Here is a 27,896-nt window from a genome sequence, read left to right on the forward strand (position 1 = left end):
TCATTGATTTTTTGTATCATTCTCTTAGTCTCCATTGCATTGCTTTCTCCTCTGGTCTTTATAATTTCTTCCCTTGTATGAGCTTTGGGGTTGTCGTGTTCTTCTTTTCCTAGAAGCTTGAGGTTCAGCATCAGGTTGTTTAATTGAGCTCATTCTGTTTTCCTAATATGCCTATTCACTGCTATGAATTTCTCTCATAAGACTGCGTTCATTGTGTCCCATAGATTCCAGTATGTTGTATTGTCATTGCCCTTTAATTGAAGAAACTGTCTGATTTCTTCTTTAATTTCCTCTGTGATCCATTGGTTATTCAGAAGTGTGTTGTTCAATTTCCACATGTTTATGAAATTTTTTGAGTTTCTTTTGCTATGGGTCTCCAATTTCATTGCACTATGGTCTGATAATATACAGGGGATAACTTCAATTCCTTTGCACTTACTTAAACATGTTCTAAGTGTGAGTATGTGGTCTATTTTTGAGAATGACCCATGTGCAGCTGAGAAGAATGTGTATTCTGATTTTGTGGGGTGGAAGACTCTGTAAACATCTGTTAAGTTCATTTGTTCAAGAGTTCGATTGAGTTCTAGTACTTCATTGCTTATTTTTAGTCTAATTGATCTATCTATTTGTGACAGTGGGGTGTTGAGGTCCCCCACTACAATTGTATTAGTACATATATGACTTTTCATGTCTGTTAGTATTTGTTTTATATAGTTGGGTGCACTAGTGTTTGGTGCATAGATATTTATGATTGTCATCTCTTCCTCTTGGATTCTTCCCTTTACAAGGATGTAGTGTCCTTCTTTGTCTCTCTTAATCAGTGTTGGTTTGAAATCCACTTGATCTGCCAAGAGGATAGCTACTCCTCCTTTTTTTGGGTTCCTGTCACATGCAGTATTGTTTTCCACCCTTGAACTTTCAGTCTGAGTTTCCTTTTGAATTAAGTGTGTTTCCTGTATGCAGCATATTGTTGGATTTTGCTTCTTGACCCATTCTGCCAGTCTATTTCTTTTGATTGGTGAATTGAGACCATTAACGTTGATAGTTGTAACTGAAACGCATTGACTTGTCATTGCCATGACTTTTTCTTTTTTGGGGGTTCTCCCCCTTTACATTTAATTTCTTGTCATGTCAGATGGGTTCATTCTGCTTTGCTTCCTGTGGTTGTGATCCTCAATGTCTGTTCCTAGGCTATTGTGTAAAATTTTTTGGAGTGCTGTTTTGGTATTCATGAAGTACCTAAGGTGCTCTTTGTCATGAAAGTATCTTATTTCTCCATCCATTTTGAAAGATAGTTTTTCAGGGTCCATCAATCTGGGTTGGAGGCTGTTTTCTTTCAGGGCTTGCAATATGTCACTCCAAGGTCTTCTTGCCTTGATGGTTTGTGTTGAGAAGTCTGCTGTGATTCTGGTGGGCTTTCCTTTGTATGTGATTTGTTTCTTTTCTCTGACTGCTTGGAGAACTTTGTTCTTCTGTTGTGTTTCTGGAATCTTAACAATTATACACCTATGTGTAGTTTTTTTGATCAAGGCTATTTGGAGTCCTGTATGCCTCACTTATCTGTATGTGAAGCTCTTTTCCCCTCCTTGGAAAGTTTTCTGCCATTATTTCTGTGAAGAGATTTTTTATGTCATCTGCACTCTCTCCTGTTTCTTCATTGAGCCGAATCAGTCTTATGTTATTCTTTTTTGCATCATCTAGCACCTGCTGGATTGATTTCTCATGTTCCCTTATAATTTTGAAGCAATTTTTCTTTTCCTGGTCAGTAATTGCAATCTTTTCTTCTATATCTGAAATTCTGTCCTCATATTGGCTCATTCTGCTGTGGAGTTTTTCATGTCCTGGAAATCTGTTTGCATCTGTTTTATTGATTGCATTTGTTTCTTATGTTGGGATTCCATCATGTTCCTGAGCTCCTCTCTAGATTTATTAATCAAGTCTTGCACTAAGGGCACAATTTCTCCTGTTATCTGAGAAATTATTTCTGCTTTCATTTTTTCCAGATCCCCTTTTGTTGCCAGTTCAGTGGGTCCAGGTGGTTGAGTATCAGAGTGTTCCATCTCATTTCCCTTTGGGGTTGCTGTAGGTGATCTGGAAGTCTGATTTTGAGACTCATTTATGTGTTTTCTCATTTCGACTTGGGTGTGGGGCTGTTAGCGCCTGCAGAGATTACCTCCTCTGAGCTGGGTGAGGTGGGATAGGGGCCGGGAGCAGTGGTAGGGTTGGTGACCCAAAAGCCCTTTCCTGTGGGCTTGGAGCAGCCGGAGGGATGGTGGCCGGGAAACCCCTTCCTCTGGACCAGGAGCAGTGGGATGGTGGCTCAGAAGCCCCTCCCTCTGGGCCGGGAGTGGTGGGAGCCATGGTGGTCCAGAAGCCCTTTCCTCTGGGCCAGGAGCAGCGGGACAGAAGGTGGCCCAAAAGCCCTTTCCTCTGGGCTGGGAGCAGCCAGAGGGATGGTGACTGGGAAGCCCCTTCCTCTGGACCAGGAGCAGTGGGGTGATGGCTCAGAAGCCCTTACCTCTGCGCCGGGAACAGTGGGACTCTGTACCTTGGTCTGGTGGTCTGGTGTCCTCTGCGCCTTGGTAATGTGGAATCAGGTGGCTGCCTGTCTGCAGTGTGGTGATTCGGTGTCTTCCGCGTGACTCAGGACCTCGGTAGGGCGTGCACAGACCTGCCTGTCTGCAGCGGGCTGATTCGGCGTGTTCCGTGGGACTGGGGACCTCGGTAGGGTGTGGGTAGACCTGCCTGTCTGCAGTGGGGTGATTCGGCCTTATTTGGAGTTCTGTGTGCTTTGTTTACCTAGCAGTTGAATTCTTTCCCCAGATTTGGAAAATTTTCTGCTATGATTTTATAATTTTTTTTTTGGTACGAAGGATTGAACTCGGGACCTTGAGCTTGTGAGACAGGCACCAGAACCACTGAGCTAAATCCCCGGCCCATCTGCTATGATTTTAGTGAATAAATTTTTCATACCCTTTATCATCTTCTTATCTTACTTTACCTCCTATAATTGTTAGGTTTTTTTCATTTACCTAGCAGCTGTTGGATCTAATTTGCACGGTGTCTTCTTTTTAGGGTTTCACTGAATACCTGATCTGTTGCATCAACCTTATCTTCTAGTTCTTACATTCTGTTCTCACTTGGTTGTTTCTGTTGCCCATATTTAGAACAGAAATTTTATATTCCCTATTCTGGTTGATTTCTTCTCATTATTTGTAATTCTTTGCTAAAATGGTCAATCTTGTATAATCAACCAACTTTTTGTTTATGGCCTCTTCTAGCTTGTTGAACATTTTATTAAATCTTTTATCTGTTGGTTTACATCTTTCTGAAATATTGAACATCTTATGTATTTGTTTATTCTTTGGTATCTTTACACATTTTAACTATTTTTGAATTCTTTGCCTCAATTTTAGTGCTCATGAGATTGCCTTTTGGGGAGCTTAGAGATCTTATTGCCTGTTTTCTCATGTTTATATTGTTTTTGTGCTGATGATTGAAAATTAATTAGGGTAGAAAAACTCTGGTGTTACCATGGTGATCTCTTTAGTTAGTATATCTTCTCCTGTGATGTAATCTTGAGTTTATGTTTTGTTATTTATACACTTTTTCAGCCTTTTCAATGTAACAAGATCAGTCCTGGTCCCAGTGTTTCAAGGAGAGCACCACTACCATATACACCAGCATTCACAGAGCCAACTATAGATTAATCATGTAATTTAAAACTTGTTTTAACAATTTCACTTTTTTCAATAACCCAGAATGACTATAAGACAGTATTGATGACCAGTAGACTGTGATGAAGAGGGTGAAGGGGAAAAAAATGGAAGAGGCAAATAAAGATAGCTCAAAAAGAAGGAAAGAAGAAAAGAGATGACATCAAATGAAAGAAGAGTGATAGGACTTTTTGATATTTTTATATCTTGAATTGAGAGCTAGTGGAGAGGGTGTTTGAGAGGTTATTTGAGTTGGTAGGAAAATGGAAGTGGGAGGGAAGTATGATTGGAGGTTCAGGCAAATTGTGACAAAGTCAGAATCAATCATAATATGCTGATAGAAGCTTGTGTTTGAATCCTCTATACACAGTTTTTAGTGATGATTACCTTTGAGAGAGGATACCACCGCTCCATGTGGAATTGGGCAACTATGGGTTAATTGTGTATTAGGCAGCCATGAGTTAACTGTGTTATTAGGCACCTATGGGTTAAGTAGGTAACTATGCTCTTTGTAGAATGTACTTGATTGGCCATGACAACTTCTATAATCTGTCACCAAAGGAGAATAAGGGACTCAGGAAGTCCTGACAGAACTCTTTGCTCAACCCTCACTGCTCTGTGTGTATGTCCTGCTTGCTATATCGCCAGGGAAATGCCAGTGGAATTAAGCTTTGCAGATGTAAAAAGAGGTATATAAAGAAGCAGAAACTTCTATTTAGGATTCTTGAGACTGACAGGAATCACTCGCTGAACTGCTGGCATTAAAAGCCACTTTTTGCTCCTATCTTTATGTTAAGAGTGGTCTGTCTGGAGTCATCACAGTTTCTTGCTTCAACTTGACATGCCCACAAAAGATACTTAAAATAAAGCACTAATTTTTATTCTTCTTTTCACATATACAAATGTAAGACTGAACAACAGTTACTCCATCTTTGTAATAGGGCCCCAACTTTCTCCTTCTGTTACGGATCACCAGGTAGACATCAAGTTCCAGGGATGTGCTTGTTGTGCCAGGAAGGTCTGTTGTGTGCGTAGTGTTCTGCCATGCTTGCCCAACTCCATATCTGAATATGATATCTTAAGGACAATCTGTAAAAGGTCTGTTTTATCTCTCTCCTCTGCTTTTGTATTTCTGCTTGCCAACTTCCCCTGAGACCCCCCTATAAAAACAGCTTCGGACTCTGAGCCAGTTGCCTCTCTAAGCTACTTTGCTTTGGGAGTGCCGTCTGGCCAGACTAATAAAGGTCTGTTTTACTTTCCAACTTGTCTGGTGTGTTCCTTCCTGGGTGTTCTTCACTGCAGTCAGCTCCTCGGAGCATTTGTAAGGCCCTCGGTCTTACACAAATATCTCCCATGTATGTTCCAAATGAAGGAGAAAAAAGAAAGAAGTGAGAAAAAAGAATCAATCACATATATGCAAAAACCACAAAAATAAATAGTCCTATTTACACTGTAGTCAGAGTTCCACCAATGTGATCTTCCCTTTGCATTCACAAATTATTAGGACCTGAGCTCTAGAACTCTTTTGATGAGTCAAGGAGGTTGAATGTGCCTACTATTGCTTGTTCTGATTCCTCCTTTGATTTGTTCCCTTGCCTGCCAGTGGTGATTGAATGGGCTTAGGGATCTGGATGGATTGCCTCTTATTCCCTCTGTAGGTAGTTATCCTTGTGGTTTTAGTTATGGTCTTTTGGGCAATCTAGTGGGAATACCCCAAATATCTTATGATCAAATACCTTCAATTACATCTTGGGTGCTTAGGGAACAGTGTTTTTGGTCAAGCACTTATTTTGCTGATTTCCAAATGATGGGCTTTCTTTCTTCCTTCCTTCCTTCCTTCCTTCCTTCCTTCCTTCCTTCCTTCCTTTCTTTCTTTCTTTCTTTCTTTCTTTCTTTCTTTCTTTCTTTCTTTCTTTCTTTCTTTCTTTCTTTCTTTCTTTCTTTCTTTCTTTCTTTCTTTCTTTCTTTCTTTTTTGGTACTGGGGATCAAACTCGGGACCTTGTGAGGTAGGCACCAGAACCACTGAGCTAAATCCCTAGCCTCAAATGGGCTTTCTTGATCTCTGCCCCCTTCTCTCCAGATAGTCTCTGTGGCTGCTTTTGTGTGTTCTTTTCCATACTGCTTTGGGGGAGTATGCTTAGCAGCTCCCCGCTAAGCCACTCCTCTGAAGCTCTCCATCTGTGTCAAACTTTCTGGTTGCACCTCAGAGAGTCACTGTGAACTCAGTAGTGCAGGGGTCTCACAGAGTCCAGCAGCTTTTGGTTGGTGGTGGGAAGGTTTCCTTGTGGGGATTGAGTTATGCTATGGTGGGAGGCAGACAGCATATTTCACTGGCACAGAGCTCCCTGGTGTTTGGGGAAGTCATAGAAGAGTACCTACCCTGATACTGCTTGAGTGCCTTTTCTCTTCCCCTGGATCATCAGCTGCTGCTCACCTCTGTGACTCACTGAGCCACAGGTCTGTGTCTGACCCTAGGTCTAAAACTAGGACCATGCCCTTGTTTCTTTCTTTTTCATGAGCCTGCCACTCCTAACTCAGACACTGCCCTCTGAATGCTTCTCTGGCTTTCAGTTTCTCTAGTTCTCTGATCTGTGAATGACTTGCTCACTAAGCTCCTTCTCACAGTGAGAAAGGAATTAGGATAAGTGAATATTGGAGGGTGGTTGCTTGGCTCACCTCCTGCTGTACTACAGTGGACCCTCAAGTTATGTTCAGCCTGACATATGAACAACTTGGGTTAATTAGGTCAATGGAAGATTCATCTGCCTCTTGTTATCAATAGTGTGTACCCAAGTAAATATCCAGATCTCAGCTATATCTATTTACAACCAATTTGAATTACCACCAGACCTTGGGAATTGATCAAGTTTATAAGTCAAGGGCCCACTGTACTTGACTTTTTTCCTGGGGATTGTGGGGGTTGTGATGGTTGTGGTGGTGGTGGTATGTGTGGATGAATGCATGTGTGCCTGTATGCCTGTGTGTTAGAGATCCTCAGATGGTGTGTTTGACTAATTTGAGCTGTATGCAGTGCTGGGATCAAGGGATGGCCAAGCTTCCTTTCCTAAATACCCCTGATATTGGAATTCATATGCTGGATTTCTCCTTCAGGTTGCCTTCTTATATTTGAGTCTTTATTCTCCCCACTGTTTCTGAGTAACTATGCTTTCCAGTGTATGTTTTCTAAGCATCTCATAAGCTATGATGGAATCAGGTTTTTTGTTTTGTTTTAAAAATATAGTATAAATTCTATTCTTTGATTTTATAATTGCTCTTGTGTTTCTTTTTTTCTCCCAAATTGATCTCCAATCATTCTCCATCCTACTTCCTATAATGTCCACTTGTTCTTTAATCAATTTAACCTACTTTCAGAAGACTTCCAAAATCTTCTTCAAGATCTGGGGAGTTTTTTACACACATCTCCATTACATCATTCAGCACAGTTTGTCTTCCTCATGGGTCTGTCTTTCCACCTCCACTGGAAAACTGTAACACTGTTAGACCACGCTCTGCTTCTTAGCTCTAGAGGCTCACTGTATCCCTGGGTCTGGCTAATACAGGCACAAATGGGACCACTCATATCTGTGTTTTAGCAGAAACTATAGAAAATGGAGGAAGATAGTGTAGTCATGGGAGATATTTATGGCTAACATTATCAAAATTTAAGAGAATTACATAGGCCTTTTCTAGGGATAATAGTTATTTAGTCACTTAGAAGTGCTTTATAAGAGCTTCTTGAAATGGATTAAACTAAAAATGCCTGGTCTCTGCCCCATAGAGGCCAATTCAGTAGGCCAGATTGATAGAAGTTGTTCATTTAAAATTAACAGGCAGCTCTGATGACTTTGATTTGCACTGTCTATTTTCAGAACTCTTTTTGAACAGAAATATGAAGTAGAGGGTGTGGGAGACCATCCTGTTGACTATGCCCAAAGCACACTATAAGCAGTGCAGGCTGTAAAGAATGAATCCTGCAATTGGCTTGTTTTAAGAAGTGAGTCTGATCAAAGCCTACATGATAAGATTACACAATAGTTGAGGTCAAAGTGACTTTGCCAAATTCCATTCCAAGAAATGAAACCTTCTTAACTGTCAAGACAGGTTAATCGTTAACCACAACCTATATCTGATCTGTTCTGTTCCTAATTCAAGAATGCTTTGTCCCTTCTTTTATAAGCCTTGCCTACATCAGCAACTTATCTCTAGCAACCACACTAGCCCCCTCACTCCAACCTAACAATGATTGTGTTGCCAATAAATATCAGCAGTACTGGCTGTTCAGGGTCTTTGTTTGTTCAAACACTGACCATACTAGTTCCCCATTTCACTTTGATCCTGTCTCTAAGTTTTTCTTCTTGCCTTGCATCATAGCACTGAGCAAGAGATCAGGATCTTCTGCAGGAGTTGGAGATAAGAAGGAAGCATTTTGATCCTCAAGGAGTTCATAGTATAGTTGAGAAGACAAAAGGTATGATAAAAAAGAGATGTAATTTGGCTACTGTATGTAAATACTGTATGTTCTGAACCATTCTTTGGGGGGAGTGATCCATTCAGGCTGGAAATTAGAAAAGACTTTGTAGAAAACATGAAATTTCACCTGAGTCTATGATGGGGGGAATATCTTGTCTACAGAGTACTCTGGGCTTCAGTTAGCCACTGTACAGACACATTTATAGGCCTTTAGAAGGTGGCCAGGGAATGTAGTAGCTAGAAACAAGGGTTTTGGAGTTGGCTGCTTTGCTGCAAGTTTTCGCTACACCACTTATTGCTTGTGTGACCTTGGCATCAGTTTCCACATTTGTTAAATGAAATAAGAATTCACCTGGTAATCCTATGATAAAGGTGATGTAATTTTCAAATTTTGTGCAAGGGTCTTAAATTACCAGGCAGGTCTTGAACTTGTGATCCTCAGACTTCAGTCTCTCAAGTAGCTGGGAGTACAGGCATGTGCCATTGTTTTCAGCTAAGGGTGATCTTCTAATAGTTAAACACAGTTACAGGTTTTGTCCTAAATATTTTTTTTTTAGGGAATTCAAGTATGGCTTGTAGAAATCCTCAGAAAAACAAGAAAGAGTAATGAGTTTCTCAGAAAGAGAGGCTGACATACTGTGTGAATTTTCTACTTTGATTTTGCTTAGTTTTGACCAATCATTGATTTGAAAGTGAGGCTGGATAAGGCCACTTAAACCTTAAACAAGGAGCCCATAGTGCTATTGAAGCCAGAATCAGGCTGTGACCCATGTATGGTGCAAAATTATCCCTAAATCCCATTAAAAATGAAGTGGAATATGGATTAAAATTATTTTCCTTCTAAATCTTTATTGTGACATGCTCTATCATATAGTTTTGGATGAAGGATTAGCATTGTGGAAGCCAGATTTTTCTTTTATTCTATTTCCAAAGTGCTAGTACCATATATACAAAGATGAGTTGGATAGTTCACTCTCAATCTTCTCTCTTCTTTTTTTCTCCTCTAACTAGCAACAGGATTCCTTCTTTGAAAAGGTTCTGATATCAGTTTTTTAAATATATATCTGTATTGGTACATTTTAGGTATACAATACATTTACATTTACGATTGGGTGCTTGTACCTAAACATGATGTATCTTAGTTCTTATTTTTTCCCCCATTACCTGTGCACCCTTCACTCCCTCCACCCTTCCCTATTTACATAAACTTTGTTTCCATTTTTTTTTCTTTCTCATAATTTTTTCTTTCCCTTCTTCCCTTTCCCCTTCCCCTCCTGCCACCCCTACACCTTTGGACCTTTTCCTATTTCAAATTATCAATTATTCATTTTAATCATTTTCATCCTTATTTACACTCAGTTTCTCACACTAGAGAAACTATTCCGTATTTACACGTGTGTCCTAAATTTATTTCACTTAAGAGTATGGCCTCAATATGCATCCATTTTGCTATACATGTCTGTAGTTTGTTGTTCTTTATGGCTGAGTAGTACTCCATTTTATAAAAAACCCCCCACATCTTCTTTATCCAGTTTCCAGTTGATGGGCACTTGGGCTGTTTCCAAGCTTTAGCTATTAAAAACTGTGCCGCTATAAACATAGGTGCACATATATCACTCTGGTATGATTCTTTTTAATTCTTTTGGGAAGATAACCAGAAGGGGAATAGCTGGGTCAAATAGGACCCGTAGTCCTAGTTGTTTGAGGCATCTCCATACAGATTTCCACAGTGGCTGCACCAATCTGCACTCCCACCAACAATGGAGAAGGGTTCCTTTCTCCCCGCACCCCTGCCAGCATTTGGTATTGGTTGACTTCTTGATAGTAGCCATTCTTTGCAGGATGAGGTGGAATCTCAGTGTTGTTTTCATCTGCACCCCTTGAATGACCAGTGATGTTGCACATTTTTTCATATATTTATTTGTTGCTTTTACTCCTTTGTCTGAGAAATGTCTGTTCATTTCAGATGCCCATTTTTGAATTGGGTCTTTGAATTTGGGGGGGTCTGATTTTTTTCAATTCTTTATATATTCTCCATAGTAGAACTTTGTCTGAGTTACAGCTGCTAAAAATTTCTTCCCACATTGTAGGTTGTATCTTAGCTCTGTTGGTAGTTTCTCTTGCAGTGCAGAAGCTTTTTAATATGATGAGATCACAGTTATTGGTTCTTTGTGCTAGCTCCCATGCTACTGAAGATTTGTTCATAAAGTCTTTTCCTATACCAATGGCATTGAGAGTTCTACCTAACTTATCTTCTAGCAAGTTTAGTGTTTCTGTCTTAATATTTAGATCTTTAATCCACTTCAATCTTAGTTTAGTGCACAGTGATAGGTATGGGTCTAGTTTTAATCTTTGGCAGGTTGAAATCCAGTTTTTCCAACACCATTTATTAAAGAGGCTGTCCTCCAATGAGGGTGGTTGGCTCCTTTGTCAAAGATGAAGTGGCTGAGTATGTTTGGAGTTGTTTCTGCATCTTCTAATCTATTCCACTGATCCTCGGGTCTGTTCCTTTGCCAGTATCATGCTGTTTTTTATCACAGTACCTTTGTAGTATAGTTTCAAGTTGGGGCCTGTGATACACTCAGCCATGTCTCTGTTGCCTAGAATTGCTTTTGCTATTTTAGGTTTCTTCTGCTTCCAAATGAATTTTTGGATTGTTTTATCTAGTTCTGTGAAGTATATTGTTGGAATTTCAATCAGTATTGCATTAAATCTATACAGTAGTTTTGGAAGTATGGCCATTTTCACTATATTGGTTGTTCCTACCCAGGAACAAGGGATATCTTTCCATTTTCTTATATCCTCTTCAATCTCCTTCTTCAGAGTGCTGTAGTTTTCAGTGTAGACATCTTTTGCTTCCTTTGTTAGGTTGATTTCTAGATATTTCAGTTTCTGGATGCTATTGTAAAAGGAATTGTTTCCCAGATTACTCTCTCAATGGGTCTTTTATTTGAATATAAGAAGGCTATTTTTTTTTTTTTTTTTGGTACCAGGGATCGAACTTGGGTCCTTGTGCCTTCGAGGCAGGCAGAGGAACCACTGAGCTAAATCCCTGGCCCCTGAAGGCTATTGTTTTTTGAGTGTTGACTTTGCATCCAGCTACTCTACTGAATCTGTCAATTAGATCTAGAAGATTTTTGACTGAGTTTTTTGGGTCTTCTATGTAAAGTATCATATCATCAGCAAATAATGATAGTTTCACTTCTTCCTTTCCTGTCTTTATTCCTTTTATTTCTTTCTCTTTTCTAATTACTGTGGCTAATGTTTCCAGAACAATATTGAACAGAAGTGATGATAGTGGGCATCTTTGTCTTGTTCCTGATTTTAGCATTAAAGTATTCAGGTTTTGACCATTTAGTATGATGTTGGTTATTGGTTTTTCATAGATAGCCTTAATCAGGTTAAGATAAAGACCTTCTATTCCAGTTTTCTGTAGCATTTTTATCATGAATGGTTGTTGGATCTTGTGAAATGGTTTTTCTGCATCTATTGAGATGATCAAATGGTTTTTGGTCCTTGACTGTTAATATAGTGCATTACATTTATTGATTTATGGATATTGAACCATCCTTGCATCCCTGGGATAAATCCAAGTTGGTCAGGGTGTATGATCTTCTTGATGACCCTCTGTATTCGGTTTGCCAGCATCTTCTTGAGGATTTTTGCTTGTATGTTCATTAGGGAGATTGGTCTGTAGTTCTCTTTTTGGGCTGAGTCTTTCTCTGGTTTTGGAATCAAAGTAACACTTGCTTCCAGGAATGAATTTGGAAGCCTTGCTTCCCTTTCAATGTCCTTGATGAGTTTAAAGAGTAATGGTGATAGTTCTTCTTTAAATGTCTTGTAAAATTCAGCAGTCAAGCCATCAGGACCTGGGCTTTTCTTTGTTGGTAAATTTTTTATTACATTTTCAATTTCACTCATTGTTATTGGGGTGTTTAGAATTTCTATATTGTCTTCATTTAACTTTGGCAATTCGTATATATCTAGGAATCTGTCCATTTCTTCTGTGTTTTCCATTTTATTAGAGTACAGGTTCTCAAAGTAGCTATTGATGATCCTCTGGATTTCTGCTGGATCTGTTGTGGCTTCCCCTTTTTCATTCTTAATTGCATGGAATTGAGCCTTTTCTTTCCTTTTCTTGATAAGGTTGGCTAAAGGTTTTACAATTTTATTTATTCTTTCAAAAAACCAACTCTTTGATTCATTGATTTTTTTTGTATCATTGTCTTGGTCTCCATTGCATTCATTTCTGCTCGGATCTTTATAATTTCCTTTCTTGTATGAGCTTTGGGTCTGTTATGCTCTTCTTTTTGTAGGAGCTTGAGGTTCTGCATTAGGTTATTTAACTGAGTTCTCTCTTTTGTCCTAATATGGGCATTCACTGCTGTGGATTTCCCCCGTAGAACTGCTTTCATTGTGTCCCACATATTCCTGTATGTTGTAGTGACATTATCATTTACTTGTAGAAACTGTCTAATTTCTTCTTTAATTTCCTCTGTGACCCATTGGTTGTTCAGGAGGGTGTTATTCAATTTCCATGTGTTTGTGGGCATTTTCTGGTTTCTTATGTTATTGATATCCAATTTTATTGCACTGTGGTCTGATAATATACAGGGGATAACTTCATTTCTTTTACATTTACTTAGATATATCCTATGAGCTAGCATGTGATCTATTTTGGAGAATGACCTGTGTGCAGCTGAAAAGAATGTGTATTCTGATTTTGTGGGGTGGAACAGTCCGTAAACATCTATTAAGTCCATTTGTTCAATAGCTTGGTTGAATTCTAGAATTTCATTTGTAATTTTTTGTCTAGATGATCTGTCTACCTGTGATAGAGGGGTGTTGAGATCCCCCACTACAATTGTATTAGTGCTTATTTGATTTTCCATGTCCATTAATATTTGTTTTGTATAGTTGGAGGCATTCATATTTGGTGCATCTATATTTAGGATTGCCATCTCTTCCTCTTGGATTGTTCCCTTCACAAGGATGTAGTGACCATCTTTGTCTCTCTTAATTAGTTTTGGTTTGAAATCTACTCTGTCTGCAAATAAGATTGCTACGCTTGCTTTTTTCTGGGTTCCTCTTTTGTGGAGAACTGTTTTCCATCCTTTTACTTTCAGTCTATGAATTTCCTTTTGAGTTAGGTGTGTTTCTTGTACATAGCATATTGCTGGGTTTTGCTTCTTAATCCATTCTGTCAGTCTATTTGTTTTGATTGGTGAATTGAGGTCATTGACATTGGTAGTTATAATTGAGAGATATTGACTCATCCTTGTCATGATGTTTTACTGTTGTTGGCTCTTTTATTTATTTTCCCCCTTTTCCTTTTAGTGTCTTACCTTGTGTGGTGTCTTCTCTCTGTTGGGCCTCATGGAGTTGTGACCTTTATTGTGTTTTTCTAAGATATTGCTTAAAGTTGTTTGGAGTGCTGGTTTTGTGTTCATGAATTTTCTCAGGTGTTCTTTTTGTGAAAATATCTAATTTCCCCATCAATTTTGAAAGATAGTTTTGCCAGATTCAATTGTCTAGGTTGGAAGTTATTTTCTTTTGGGTCTTGCTGTACTTCACTCCAGGCTCTTCTTGATTTGAGGGTTTGTGTTGAGAAGTCTGCCATGATTCTGATGGGCTTTCCTTTGTAGGTGATTTGTTTCTTTTCTCTCACTGCCTGTAGAATTTTGATCTTCTGTTGGGTTTCTGGGATCTTGACTATTATATGTCTAGGTGTAGATTTTTTTTGATTATGGCTAGTTGGAGTTCTATATGTCTCACTTATCTGTATGTCCAATTCGCTACCTCTGTCTGGGAAGTTTTCTACTATTACTTCTGTGCTCAGTTTTTTTTATGTCAATTGTACTTTCTCCTGGTTTTTCATGGACTCTTATCAGTCTTTTTTTTTTTTTGGTACCAGGGATCGAACTCGGGTCCTTGCGCTTGTGCAGCAGGTGGAGAAACCACTGAGCTAAATCCCCAGCCCAACTCTTATCAGTCTTATGTTATTCTTCTTTGCATCATCTTGCAGCTGTTGGATTGATTTCTCATGATCCCTCACTGTCTTTAAGAAATCGCTGTTTTCATGGTCCTTAACCACAATCCTGTGTTCTATATCTGATATTCTGTCTTCAGATTCTCTTAGTCTGCTCTGCATGATTTCAATGGCATTTTTAATCTCCTGAATATCTGTTTGAAACTGTTTCATGGATTCCATTTCTTTTCTCTTTCTTTTTTTTTTTTTTTTTTAACCGGGGATTGAACTTGGGTCCTTGCACTTGTGGGGCAGGCAGTGGAACCACTGAGCTAAATTCCCGGCCCTCTATTTCTTTCTTATTTTGGGCAATCATGGTTTCCATCTCTTTCTTATGCTGGGAATTCATGGCTTCGAGAATGTTTCTGATCTCATCGATTTTCTTGTCTGTTTCTGCTCTAGAGCCTCTAACCATGTCTTTCACTCTGCTCACCATCTCTTTATTTATCTGGGAGTTTATTTCTGCTTTGAATTTTCCTAGAGCCTCATGCATCTGCTGTATTACTTCCTGTGCTATGAGTTCAGGGTGTCCAGGTGGTTGAGTATCCAATTTTTCCACCTCATTTCCTCCAGAATTTCCTTTTTGTGGCATGGAAGCCTGTGTTTGTGCCTTGCTTAAATATCTTCTCATTTTTGTTTTTGGTTCTGTCTTTGATTTAATTCTTAGGTTGATATTTCAAAATTGCTTAATGTAGGTATCTTTGTTCCTTATGTTTAAAACTCTTGTGGAATGATTGCTTTTCAGAGGTGTCTTCCAGATATAGCTTGTGTTTAGGTTTTGAGTCTCTAATGACTCTGAGGCTATTTTATTTACCTTATACCAGGAAGGAAAACTGATTAGATCAATCACAACATGTTAGCCCCAATGATACAATCAGCAATACCGTAGCATCAAGTGCAGCTTAGAAAATGACCATTTGTGGTAGTTATTAATCCAATTCACATTTAACTATGTGAATTAACTTAAAACTGAGGACCAACCCAACATATGTTTATAGTGAATATACTCTTCAGTATAGCATCTTTCACCTTCGGGATGGGGAATTAGAAGGAGTTGGGGAGGGACAGGTAGGCAGGTCAGGAAAGATTAGCGGTGAGCCCAGAAGACACAGGAAGATCACACAAACTCTAAGAAATTGTTAAAGGCAAGAGGAGAAGGCAGAGTGAAAGAACAAAGATGTGAACAGAATCACCTAACAGCAACAGGGAGGCTAGATACTGAATTTACTTTCCTTTAAAACTAATGATAATCAAGAGGAGGAAAAATAGAAGAAAAGAAAAATAAAGGAGAAATCCTAATTCAGTGCAGAAAGGAACAAATGGGGAGATGAAGAGCAATGTGGGACAGCGAGAGAACAAGTGAGACAGTGAGAGAGAAATAAAGAAAAGATAAAGAAAAGAAAGAAAAGTAAAAATTTGAAAAGAGTAGAAAAAAGTAAAAATTAAGAATTAAAAATAACAGAAAAATTTTTTTTTTCTATTTTGCAAATAGCAAAAAATACAAATGATGGGCATCCTTCAGGGTATGTCTCTGCTATCACAGTAGGCAATGTAGGCATCCATGAGTATATACAAATTGATGAGTCTCAGCAAGCCAGCATCAGACCAAGTAGGGTGGCCTGGTGTGTCTTTATTGTATAGATTCTCTTTACTTTTCTGCTGAGCCTCAGTTTTCTTCAAGGAGCCTGAGAATCTGTCTTTCTATTACTAACTTCTGCTCTATCTTGTGGCACTCAGGACAAGGGCCTTTATAATCCCCTGTGCCTCTGTAATGTGGGATCAGGTAGCAGAAGAGCTGGAAGGCCAGAGTGGGGTGGGGGGTTTGGGCCTTGGAGGCACCTGTGTGGCTAAGCAGAGCACCAGATGGGGCCAGGGCTCCAAGCCATGCCTGAGACCTCACTGTGGCATGGGCGCGGCCTTGGATGGTGCCGGGGAGCTTCATGCTGCTTGGCTCACCCGCTTGGTCTGGCTGGTCACTCTGGATCATGATATCAGTTTTTTGCACCAGGTTGGGCCATGTGAAAAAAGAATCTTGCTTTTGTGCTGTATAAGCAATGTATGCTTTATTGAACTCTAAGTTTCCATGACTATCAATAGTTTTGGCATAAGAAGATAAAAAGGGAGAGAGAATAGGAAGGAAAGATTCAAAGTCAAGAAGTAAAGAAGAGAAGGCAGAAAGAAAGAAAGGAAACAAGGGCAAGAAAAGTTAAAAGGAAAAGGAAAGTTATTGCTTGTGTTTAGATGTCCCCCAAAGCCTCATGTGGTCATAGGTGAGGCTTTTTCAGAGGTTCCAGGAACTAGAGTGTGTGATGCTGGAATTGATTCATGGTTCAATGTTAGGCTCAAGGGCACTAGGATTCCAGATGTGAGTGCTATTCTCCCTAAGTAGTTTGGATAAGATAAAGGGTCAGAAAGCTGCTGTTAAGATCTCTTGTTGGGCTGGGATTTAGTTCAGCAGTTCCACCTGCCTCTAAAGTGCAAGGTCCCAAGTTCGATCTCCAGTACCAAAAAAAAAAAAAAAAAGAAAAAAAAGAAAGATCTCTTGTTGGTTTTGCTGTCTATGCCTACAATGAAGTGTTCTGTGCAGATGCACCTCTGCTGTGTGCCACTCTGCCTTGGAGCCAGCCAACTATGGACTGAAACCTCTATGAACTGTAAGCCAAATAATCATTTTCTTCCTTAACTGAAAAGTGTCAGGTATTTTGTCTCAGCAATGAGAGAAAAGTAATACAGAAAGAAAATACAAGACAAGGAAAAGAAAAGAAGATAAAAGAGAAAGAAATCAGAGGCTTTTTATTTCTTCCTGTTTACAGACTTAATTAAAACAAGAGCTACTTGGTTCCATGATGGCAGGCATCTCATTGAACATATTTTACCTTTATTTAATGAACAAGACATCTTTTGTTCTAAGATCTCTGCTGACATCAATCAATAAGGTGCTACAAAGTGATAAGGTGAGATAGTAGAATAAGTACTAAGGGGATAATTATTATTTTTAAGCTTTAATGAGGTACCCCATAAGAAAGGCAGTTTCTTTCGGTACTGGGGATTGAACTCAGGACCTTGTGCTTTTGAGGCAGGCAACAGCACCACTGAGCTAAATCCCTGGCCCTAGGCAGTTAATTTCTACCTAATGCTCTACTGCATTCCTTGGAGCCAGGCTATGGGACTGCACTGATTTATTGAACAAGGCTCTCAGTATTGTCTGGTCACATTGTTAAGGGAAATGTAAAATGACTGCAGGCATGTAGCACCAGCTCAAGATAAGGAAGTGCCTGCAGCATTGCTTAACTGCAACCCCTACTTGAATTGGGCCAGATGTCCAAACTAAGATAACAATTACCATGACTTGCGAGCAAAAGTGCAACCTGAAGCTTTCTGTAAATCACATTGATAGAGAAAAGTTTTAAGTAGCTTAGTAGATTGAATATTGAGGTAATTGTAGAAGCAAAATAAGTAATGTATTCCTTTAAGATTTGCTTTTCCTGTAACTCTTGTTGTTTAAGGTCATCTGACTCTTTAACCAGTAATTTCATTATAGATAACATTTTAACCTAACAAAGTTGCAAATGCTTAAGTGAATTTACAATGTGTATGTGCCTATGTTGTGTCTGTGACTTGTAAGTAGGAACTGGAATTGTATTTACACATCAAAGACAACTAGGGATGAGATAATGACTAACAAAAGTATAAAGAGGAGAGACTAACAAAAGACTGGGTGGAGACTGACCAGACCAGGTTTTGGTGGTCTCACCTGCTTTCAAGTAAAGCTTTTGTTATTTTACCTGAATTCTGTGTCTCTGTGCATTTCTTTCAGAGATTTTTGGGAACAACATGCTTAGCAAAAAGCCACTAACTTGATTCTGGAAATGCAGAAAGACATGGCTAAGTAGTCATTTCATGGTACTTAATTTCTAAACTACAGGTGTGGATAGGAAATTAACTTAAAGAAAATTCATGTAGGCAAAGCCAATTTTATAGAGCTTGGGTGTGAACAATAAATGTGTAAGCAAATTATAGTTTTCCTAGATTGTCTGGAAAAAATCCTGGATCATTTTTTTGAATAGTTGCCTACTGTGGAAGGATGCTGATATCTACTATAATTGTTCAATATCAGTTATACTGGGCATTGAAAAATATTTTGCATTTGTCTATATGTTATGGTTTATATCCTGATTCTCCCAAAGCCTCATGCACTCATAGCTGGGGCTTTGGGGATGTGATTGGATCATGGGTATGTGGTACTCATGAGTGGATTGGTCTGCTGGTGAGTTTATAGCTAAATACGATACTCATTGGTGGATTAGTACACTGATGAATTATAGCTGGATGTGACATTGAAGGTGAAGCCTGATGGGAAGAAATAGGTCACTGTGGGTTTTGGACCGGAAGGGCATAATATCCATCCTCCTCCTTTGATCCCTCTCTGCTTTCTTCCTGCCATGCCACAAGGTTCTTTTTCTTTACTATTTCCACTCTGCCTTGTCATTTTTCCTTGGAGCCAGCTGACTGTGGACTGAAACCTCTACAAACTCAGCCAAAAATAAATCTTTCCTACTTTAAGTTGTAGGTGATTATGTCCCAGCAACAAGAAAGTAACTAAGACACCATACAAACAATAAAACATAATGAATGACTCTAGATGAACTTTGTGATCTTTGGCAGAGTGAAGCCATCGTGGCACACATAGATTGTCACATCCCCTTAGGTTACAAAGTAGACATTGCTAATTGATCACTACACATTTTCTGTCATGTCCAGATGTGACCTTAAAATTTGTTTCTACATAGCACTTGAGGCAGATATGACTTATAGACACTAGTATTGAGTTGTCATATTGGATGAAATCTTTGCTGTAGATCACAAGAAAAAGCTGCATTTTTATTTTGTCTTTACTGCTTTTTAAAAATATAACTATGGAAATGCTTAAGGATAAATAGCCCGGGCTTTGCATTTCCAACTGAATCACTCAATGGCTCATTGCTTGTTCTGTGACTTTGAAAAGTGGGCCATTTTAGAACTTCCACTAGGTAATTCTGACGGAATTGCTGAAGCAAGGTTTCATTTTATTTTTTGAGCTTTTACCCCATGTTAGACATCGATTGGAGCCAACACCTGGAACAAATGGAAAATTGTGGATTTTGACAGGGAAAGCAAATGGGTTGCACCAAGTGAGAATCCAATCTTTTAAGGTGGAAAGTTTTCTCTGATAACAAGGGAATACCAAGTGGCTCTGAATGCTCATGTCTGTCTGCTCAACTTCTTTCACCTCTGTATCTTCTGGTGGCTAGCAAAGGCAAGCAAATGACCACCCAGGATAAAGTAGTGGGATAGGAAGTAGGATGTAGGCTACCGTTTTCAAACTTGAGAAATGAAATGGTTTCATTAAAAGTGCATTATTCATGGAATGAAAAATGCAGCTCTCATCTTCTGTTGACACATGATTATTAGATTCTTCAGGATTACTTGAATTTGTTTTGCAACTGACATAATACAACTGGCATCAGAACTTTTCAAATTAAGGAAGCAATTTCAAAATTCAATATTGCAGAAAAAGGAAAATAAATAGGCCTTGTCTGCTAGTATACAATAGTCCTAAAAATACACACCTGCAATTTCATGGCTGACCTGTGGTGTAATTTACTCCTCGTAGTTCACTTACTGAAATTTTAATTCCTGGAACTCTACATTTGGCCCAAAATGATTATATATGAAACCATTGCATAACTTTTCTTAATACAGAAGAGGAAGACAAAGAGATTGGCATAAATTTAATTTCTGTGGTGTGTATGAGGAGAGGAAAGGAATGTTTGAATCCTCAAGCAAGTTATCATACTTTTCTGATCCTTGGTTTTTTCATCTGTAACTATGATAATAATACATAGCTTGGGCCGGGGATTTAGCTCAGTGGTTTCACTCCCTGCTGCACAAGCACAAGGACCCGAGTTCTATCCCCGGTACCAAAAAAAAAAAATACATGGCTTATGTTTGTAGGAAGAAGTAATGAATTCCTACTGGCGAAGAGCTTAGTGCAAGGTCTGGTACATTAAAAGGGCTTAATCAATTTTGTTATTTTTATTACTCTATCATGGCTTTAATAGTAGTGGTCTTTGTAGTTTAGATAGTATTTAGAAAAAATGATCTTGGGACTGTAAAATGGAAAAGCTTATAAAAATAGCTATCTGGTGTTTAGAGTTTTGCTTTTAAACTTGAATCTATAGCACTTTTTCATATGTCTTATTGTAAGTTACAGAAATGGCCCAACTCTTTCTCTTTTCCTCTATTCACACCCCTTTTCATGTGACTTTTAAGTTCTTTCCATTAAGAAAGGGTACTTCCAATTTGTAATAGCTAAAGCATGGAAACAGCCCAAGTGCCCATCAAGGAAACTAGATAGAGGATGTGGTTTTTTAATAAAATGTAGTACTATTCAGCCATAAAGAATGAGAAACTAGAGACATTTATAGCTAAATGGATGTATATTGAGGTGATACTCTTAAGTGAAATAAATAGGACCCACATGTGTAAATACTGAATAGTTTCTCTAGTGTGAGAAACTGAAAGAGTAAATAAGGATTAAAATGATTAAAATGAATAATTGATAATTTGAAACAGGAAGAAAAGGTCCAAAAGGGTAGGAGAAGTGGGAGGGGAAGGGGAAAGGAAAGAAGGGAAAGGAAAAATTATGAGAAAAGGGAAAAATGAAAACAAAGTCTTTGTAAATAGGGAAGGGTGGAGCAGCTGAAGGGAGGACAGGGAATGGGGAAAAAATAAGAACCAAGATACATCATGTACAGGTACAAGCATGCAATGATAATGTAAACATATTGCATACCTAAAATGTACCAATAAAAGAATTTAAGCAAAAAAAAGGTGCTTCTTTCTTGTTTCTGAATGTGACTTCCTTGGTCAATGACACATCAGCAGATATAATGCAAAGGAAAACTTGAAAAGGCCAGTGAACATTTCTCTTGGTTTTGAGTCACTACACAATAATATCTCATGCATTCTTCACTATCCTGTTAGGGTTCCTTTGAAGTAAAGTTCTAGTTAATGGGAGTCTCAGCATAACAGTGAGTCACTTCTTCCAAATCATAACTTTCTGTATCTGCAGCCTGTTCTGGAGTTCAAAACGAAGGTCTTCATCAAGAAATGAAATATTGCCAGCTGAAGAGAAGTGAGGAAGGTAGTTCACAAGTTGTAAAACAAACCCAAAGCACAAGACAGATGTAGGTTTGTTAGCCTTAAAATATTGTGCAAATGATATTAACTTTTCCAGAAAATGATTTTATCTTATCAAAAGAAAACTAAAATTTCAGCACTCTGTAGTAAAAGAAAAAATAACTACACAACTGTCATTGCTATGAAAATGCCCAGGCTAATCTGCTGGAGGATGAGAGACACATGGAGATGAGCCCATTTTTCCAGTCATGAGCCTCCTGGAACACTTCCCCTCCATTTTGACTCCCAGATAGATAACCAAGCCCAAACAAGAACAGCAAAGCCTCTTGACTGACCACCACAGATGCACTAAGTAATAATTATTGCATGCCACTGAGATTTTACAGTTTTTTGTTGTGCTGACTTGTTAAAGCAATCAATAATGGTTAAAGTTCTATTGTAGCTTTAACTATTTTTCATAGCAATTGTGGCTTATCTATCAAGTTCTCCTGATATGTTTGAAATTCCTTAAGACTAGCAATGGTATCTTATTTAAGTTGTACCCCAAAATACCCACATAAGTACCTGGTGAGTAACAAATATTTACTACCTGGAATTCTGGCTTTAATAAGGCACTATTGGCTGACTTGTTCCTTTATTTGCACTTTTACCGTTGAATGTCTAATGCTAAAATTGCTGATACTGAGATGAAATAATTTGTGTCACAGTCAGACAGTATTAGAGCTGGGAAATAAGGGGGTAGGTTCTTTGCCTCCCTGCATAAGTTCATTCTCAAGGATTTTGTAAAGGCCCACAAGAATTCCTTCTTCTCCACAGTACCTTGTGATTTGCATATTTCCCAGGTGTGGACAGATTTCTGCAGTTTTTTTTTTGGTACCAGGGATCAAACCCAGGAGCTTGCACTTGTGAGGCAGGTGTGGTGCCACTGAGCTAAATCACTGGAATGCACAGATTTCTGTAACAAAATTATCTTTACAATTATTTAAGACTATGACAATTCAGACAAGAAGATCTGTACATATTACTTGCCCAGTGCTGAAATTGCTTCCAATGAGCTGATACTCCTGTTGGTCTCAAAGATCAATAAACTTTTATCCAGGTACTGTATGTGAATCTCTCCCCTTTTGCTTTTAAAAATATCACCTTGTTAGGTCAGGTGAGGCGGTGGTGCACACCTGTAATCCTAGCACTAGGGATATTAAGATTTGCTTCTCTTAGAATGTTTATGCGTGATCATTCCCTGGCCTGAAATGTTATTTCTCCCACTGTTCACTTTGGCAATGCAAGTGATAATACTAAATATTCACACAAAGGCCCAAGAATTGATGACAAGGATACTGCTTATGCATCCACAGAGATTGAGAAAAGGCTCAGATTTTAAGGCCAAGGAGGTAGGCCTTTTGGCCCACTGTACCACTGCCCCCAAGGGAGAGGAGCAGAGGCCCCCAGCACAGACCAGATGAGCCTTTCAGGCTGCTATTCCACCACTCCTAGTGCAGAGGAGAAGAGCACCCCCAGGACCAATCATGTGAGCCACACAAGCACAAGCAGCACACCAAGTTCCATTGAAATGAGAAGACATGTAAACAAGTCTGAAAACCAGAGTTCCAGATCACCTAAAGCAACCTCAAAGGGAAATGAGATGGAACAATCTGATACTCAACCACTTGGACTCCCTGAATTGGCAATGAAAGAAGATCTGGAAGAAATGAAATCAGAAAGAATTTCTCAGATAACAGTAGAGATTGTATCCATAGTGCAAGACATCATTAATAAATCTAGAGAGTACACAGATGAAAAAATAGAGGAGCTGAGGAACATGATGGAATCCCAACAAAGGAAACAAGTGGAATCCATAAAACAGATGCAAACAGATTTCCAGGAGATTAAAAACTCCATGGAAAGATTACACAGAAAAATGAGCCAATATGAGAACAGAATTTCAGATATAGAAGAGAAGATTGTAATTAGTGACCAGGAAAAGAAAAATTTCTTTAAAATTGTAAGGGACCTCAAGAAATCAACCCAGCAGCTGCTAGACAATGTAAAGAAGAATAACATAAGACTGACTGAAGTGAATGAAGAAACAGGAGAGAGTGCAGATGACATAAAAAGAACTGTTCACGAAAGTGATGGCAGAAAACTTGCCAAGCAGGAGAAAAGAATTTGACATACAGATGAGTGAGTTATATAGGACTCCAACTAGCCTTAATCAAAAAGAATCTACATGTAGGAATATAATAGTTAAGATTCCAGAAACCCAACCTAGGCAAGAAGAGCTTGGAGGGTGTATTTCAAGCCCTAAAGGAAAACAGCCTCCAACCCAGATTGATGTAACCTGCAAGACTATCTTTCAAAATTGATGGAGAAATAAGATACTTTCATGACAAAGAGCACCTTAGAGACTTCTTGAATGCCAAACTAGCACTCCAAAAAATTTTAGACTATACCCTAAGAAAAGACAATGAAGATTACAACCCCAGGAAGCACAATAGAATGAATTCATCGGGCATGACAAGAAATTAAATGCAAAGGAGGAAAATCCAACAAACAAAGTCATGAAAATGATGTCAATACATATAAGTTGTAACCATCAATGTTAATGGTCTCAATTCACCAGTCAAAAGAAATAGACTGTCAGAATCTGTCAAGAAGCAAGATCCAACAATATGCTGCATAGAAGAAACACACTTAATTAAAAAAGAAACTCATAGACTGAAAGTTAAAGGTTGGAAAACAATACTCCATGTGATAGGAACCTGAAAAAAAGCAGGAGTAGCTATCCTCTTTGCAGATCAAGTAGATTTCAAACCAATACTGGTTAAGAGAGTTGAAGAAGGACACTATATCCTCGTAAAGGGAACAATCCAAGAGGAAGAGATGACAATCATAAATATTTTTGCACCAAACACTAGTGCACCCAACTATATAAAACAAATACTGATGGACTTGAAAAATCAAATAAGCACTAATACAATAGTAGTGGAGGACCTCAATACCCCACTGTCACAAATAGATAGATCAACCAGACAAAAAATAAACAACTCAATCAATCTGTTGAGCAAATGAACTTAACATATGTTTACAGAGTATTCCACTCCTCACAATCAGGATACACATTCTTTTTAGCAGCACACAGATTGTTCTAGAAAATAGACCACATACTCGCTCACAAAACATGTTTAAGTAAGTGCAAAGGAATTGAAGTTACCCCCTGTATATTATCAGATCTTAGTGTGATGAAATTGAAGATCAATATGAAAAGAAACCACAAGAAGTACATAAACACATGGAAATTGACCAACACACTTCTGAATAACCAGTGGGTCATAGAGAAAATTAAAGAAGAAACCAGACTGTTCCTACAATTAAATGACAATGCCAATAAAACATATTGGAATCTATGGGACACAGTGAAAGTAATTTTACAAGAGTGATTCACAGCAGTGAATATTCATATTAGGAAAACAGAGCGAGCCCAATTAAACAATCTGATGCTGAATCTCAAGTTTCTAGAAAAAGAAGAGCAGGACAACCCCAAAGCTCATACAAGGGAGGAAATTAGAAAGATCAGGGCAGAAATCAATGCAATGGAGACTAAGAATGGTACTAAAAATCAATGAAGTCAAGACTTGTTTCTTTGAAAGAATAAACAAAATTGACAAACCCTAAGCCAACCTCATCAAAAAAAGGAAAGAAAAGACCCAAATTCATGCAATTAGAATGAAAAGGGTGAAATCACAGTGGAGCCCGATGAAATCCAGATGATCATCAATACCTACTTCAAGTACCTATACTCCAATAAGATGGAAAACACAGAAGAAATGGTCAGATTCCTAGATACATGTGAATTACCAAAGTTGAACAAAGATGACCTAAAAATTCTAAACAACCTATTATCAATCAATGAAATTGAAAATGTAATTAAGAAGTTACCAACTAAGAAAAGCCCAAGTCCTGATATCCTCACTGCTGAATTCTACAAGACATTTAGAGAGGAACTACTGCCACTACTGTTGAAACTCTTCAATGAAATTGAAAGGGAAGCAATGCTCTCAAATTCTGTCCTGGAAGCAAGCATCACCTTGATCTCCAAAGAAGAGAAAGACCCAACTGAAAAAGAGAACTATAGGCCAATCTTACTAATGAACATAGATGCAAAAATCCTTAATAAGATAATGGCAAACAGAATGCAGAAGATCATTAAGAAGATCATACACTCTGACCAAGTGGGATTCATCCCAGGGATGCAGGGATGGTTCAATATACACAATCAATGTAGTGCACTAAATCAATAGCCAAGGACAAAAACATATGATCATCTCAATAGATGCAGAAAAAGCATTTGACAAAATCCAACATGCATTAATGATAAAAAACCCTACAAGGAAATTGGAATAGATGGTCTCTACCTCAAACTGATAAAAGCCATCTATGAAAAACCAAAAGCCAATATCATATTAAATGGTCAAAAACTGAAATCCTTCACACTCAAATCAGCAACAAGACAAGGATGTCCACTATCACCACTCTTGTGCAGCATATTTTTGGAAACATTAGCCATGGCAGTTAGACAAGAGAAAGAAGTAAAAGTAATAAAGATAGGAAATTTAGGAGTCAAATTGTCATTATTTGAAGATGACATGATACTCTATATAGAAGTCCTCAAGAACTCCACCAAAAGTCTTTTAGACTTAATAACTAAATTCAGTAAAGAAGCTGGATACAAGGTTGACACACAATAGCTTTCCTCTACACAAACAGCAGACTCACTGAGAGAGATATAGGGCAAATAGTTCCTTTCACAATAGCATCCAAAAACATGAAATACCTAGAAATCAACCTAACAAAAGAAATCAAAGACCTCTTCTCTGAAAACTACAGAACTCTGAAAAGAGAGATTGAAGATGATATCAGAAAATGGAAAGACATCGCTTGCTCCTGGGTAGGAAGAACCAACATAGTGAAAATGGCCATACTTCCAAAACTGCTTAATCAATTCAATGTAATCCCAATTGAAATCCCAACAGCGTACTTCACAAACCTTGCGCAAACAATCCAAAAATTCATTTGGAATAAGAAGAAACCTAGAATAGCAAAATCAATTCTAAGCAACAGAGACATGGAAGAGGGTATCACCACCCCAACTTGAATCTATACTACAAAGCTATTGTGAAAAAAGCAGCATGGCACTGGCAAAGAAATAGAACTGAGGAACAGTGGAACAGATTAAAAGATGGAACAGATTAAAAGATGCAGAAACAACCCTAGACACACTTAGCCAACTCATCTTTGATAAAAGACCCTAACACCCTCACTGGAGGAAAGATAATCTCTTTAATAAATGGTGCTGGAAAAATTGGGTTTCAACTTGCCAAAGATTAAAACCAGACCTACATCTCTCACCACACACTAAACTAAAATTGAAATGGATCAAAGATCTAGATTTTATTTTCATACTTCAAATACAAAATATTATTACACAAAAGTCATAACTGACAAACTACCAATATGTTGAACTTAGAAAAAGTACTAAGTTATTTTGTAACTCTTTACAAAAAAGACATGTTTATTATTCAAGCTAACTTACTTCCAAGTTACAAAAGTTACAATATTTTGGTTTAAAAAATGCTTCTCGAACAAAATTCTACAAGCAGTGAGAGAAAAAAACCAAATCACATACAAAGGAAAGCCCATCAGAATCACAGCAGACTTTTCAATGCAAACCCTCAAGGCAAGAAGAGCCTGGAGTGATGTATTTCAAGCCCAAAGGGAAAACAGCCTCCAACCCAGATTGATGTACCCTGCAAAACTATCTTTCAAAATTGATGGAGAAATAAGATATTTTCATGATAAAAAGCACCTCAGGAACTTCATGAAGACCAAACTAACACTCCAAAAAATTTTAGACTATATTCTAGGAAAAGACAATGAGGATCACAGCCCCAGGAAACCCAGCAGAATGAATCCATTGGGCGTGACAAATTAAACGCAAAGGGGGAGAATCCAACAAAAAGAAAAAGCCATGACAAGGCTTTTAAAACTTTTAATTTCATTTCCCTAATGAGTGTATAATTCAATCTTATTATTGTACTGATTAGTATTTTTCTGATTCTAGAGTTGCACACCATTCCTTGTGCTATACTGGCTATTTATCATCTTCTTATGTCTACATTTTAATTGGGTTGTATATTAATGAGCTGTAAGAGTTCTTTATATATTCTAGTCATAGGTTATATGCATTGGAAATATGGTCTGTTTAAGGACTACTTTTCATTTAAAGTTCTAAATATTGATGGAATCTCATTTATCAATTTGTTTTCTTTTATACATCGTGCCTTTTGTATCCTAGGTAGTTCTTCCTACCCTGAATTCATAAATATTTTCCCTTATAATTTCTTGTTAAAGTTTCATTCTTTTAGGCTTTCTTATTTACCAGGTATTCTAGTGCCATTTGCTGAAAACACCATCTCTTCCTCAGCTCTTGAACTGAGTTTAT

At 38.2% G+C, this 27,896-nt stretch overlaps 1 protein-coding gene across 4 annotated transcripts in view; it reads left to right on the top strand.

The window, feature by feature from the left end:
* Positions 1–27,896, top strand: part of Edem1 (ER degradation enhancing alpha-mannosidase like protein 1) — a 213,992-nt gene that overhangs the window by 110,516 nt on the left and 75,580 nt on the right. For 3 of the 4 annotated variants that reach the window (XM_087182044.1, XM_087182042.1, XM_004854244.4), the window contains one exon: positions 8,089–8,185. The exons of the other annotated variant lie outside the window; for it this stretch is intronic. The gene's annotated coding sequence lies outside the window, so the exon portion shown is untranslated. The remainder of the gene's footprint in view (positions 1–8,088; positions 8,186–27,896) is intronic. 4 annotated transcript variants of the gene reach the window in all.

Source organism: Heterocephalus glaber, unplaced genomic scaffold, assembly GCF_053883595.1.
Source record: "Heterocephalus glaber isolate CG9 unplaced genomic scaffold, H.glaber_assembly_v1.0 deba00001472, whole genome shotgun sequence".
Lineage (NCBI taxonomy): Eukaryota > Metazoa > Chordata > Mammalia > Rodentia > Bathyergidae > Heterocephalus > Heterocephalus glaber.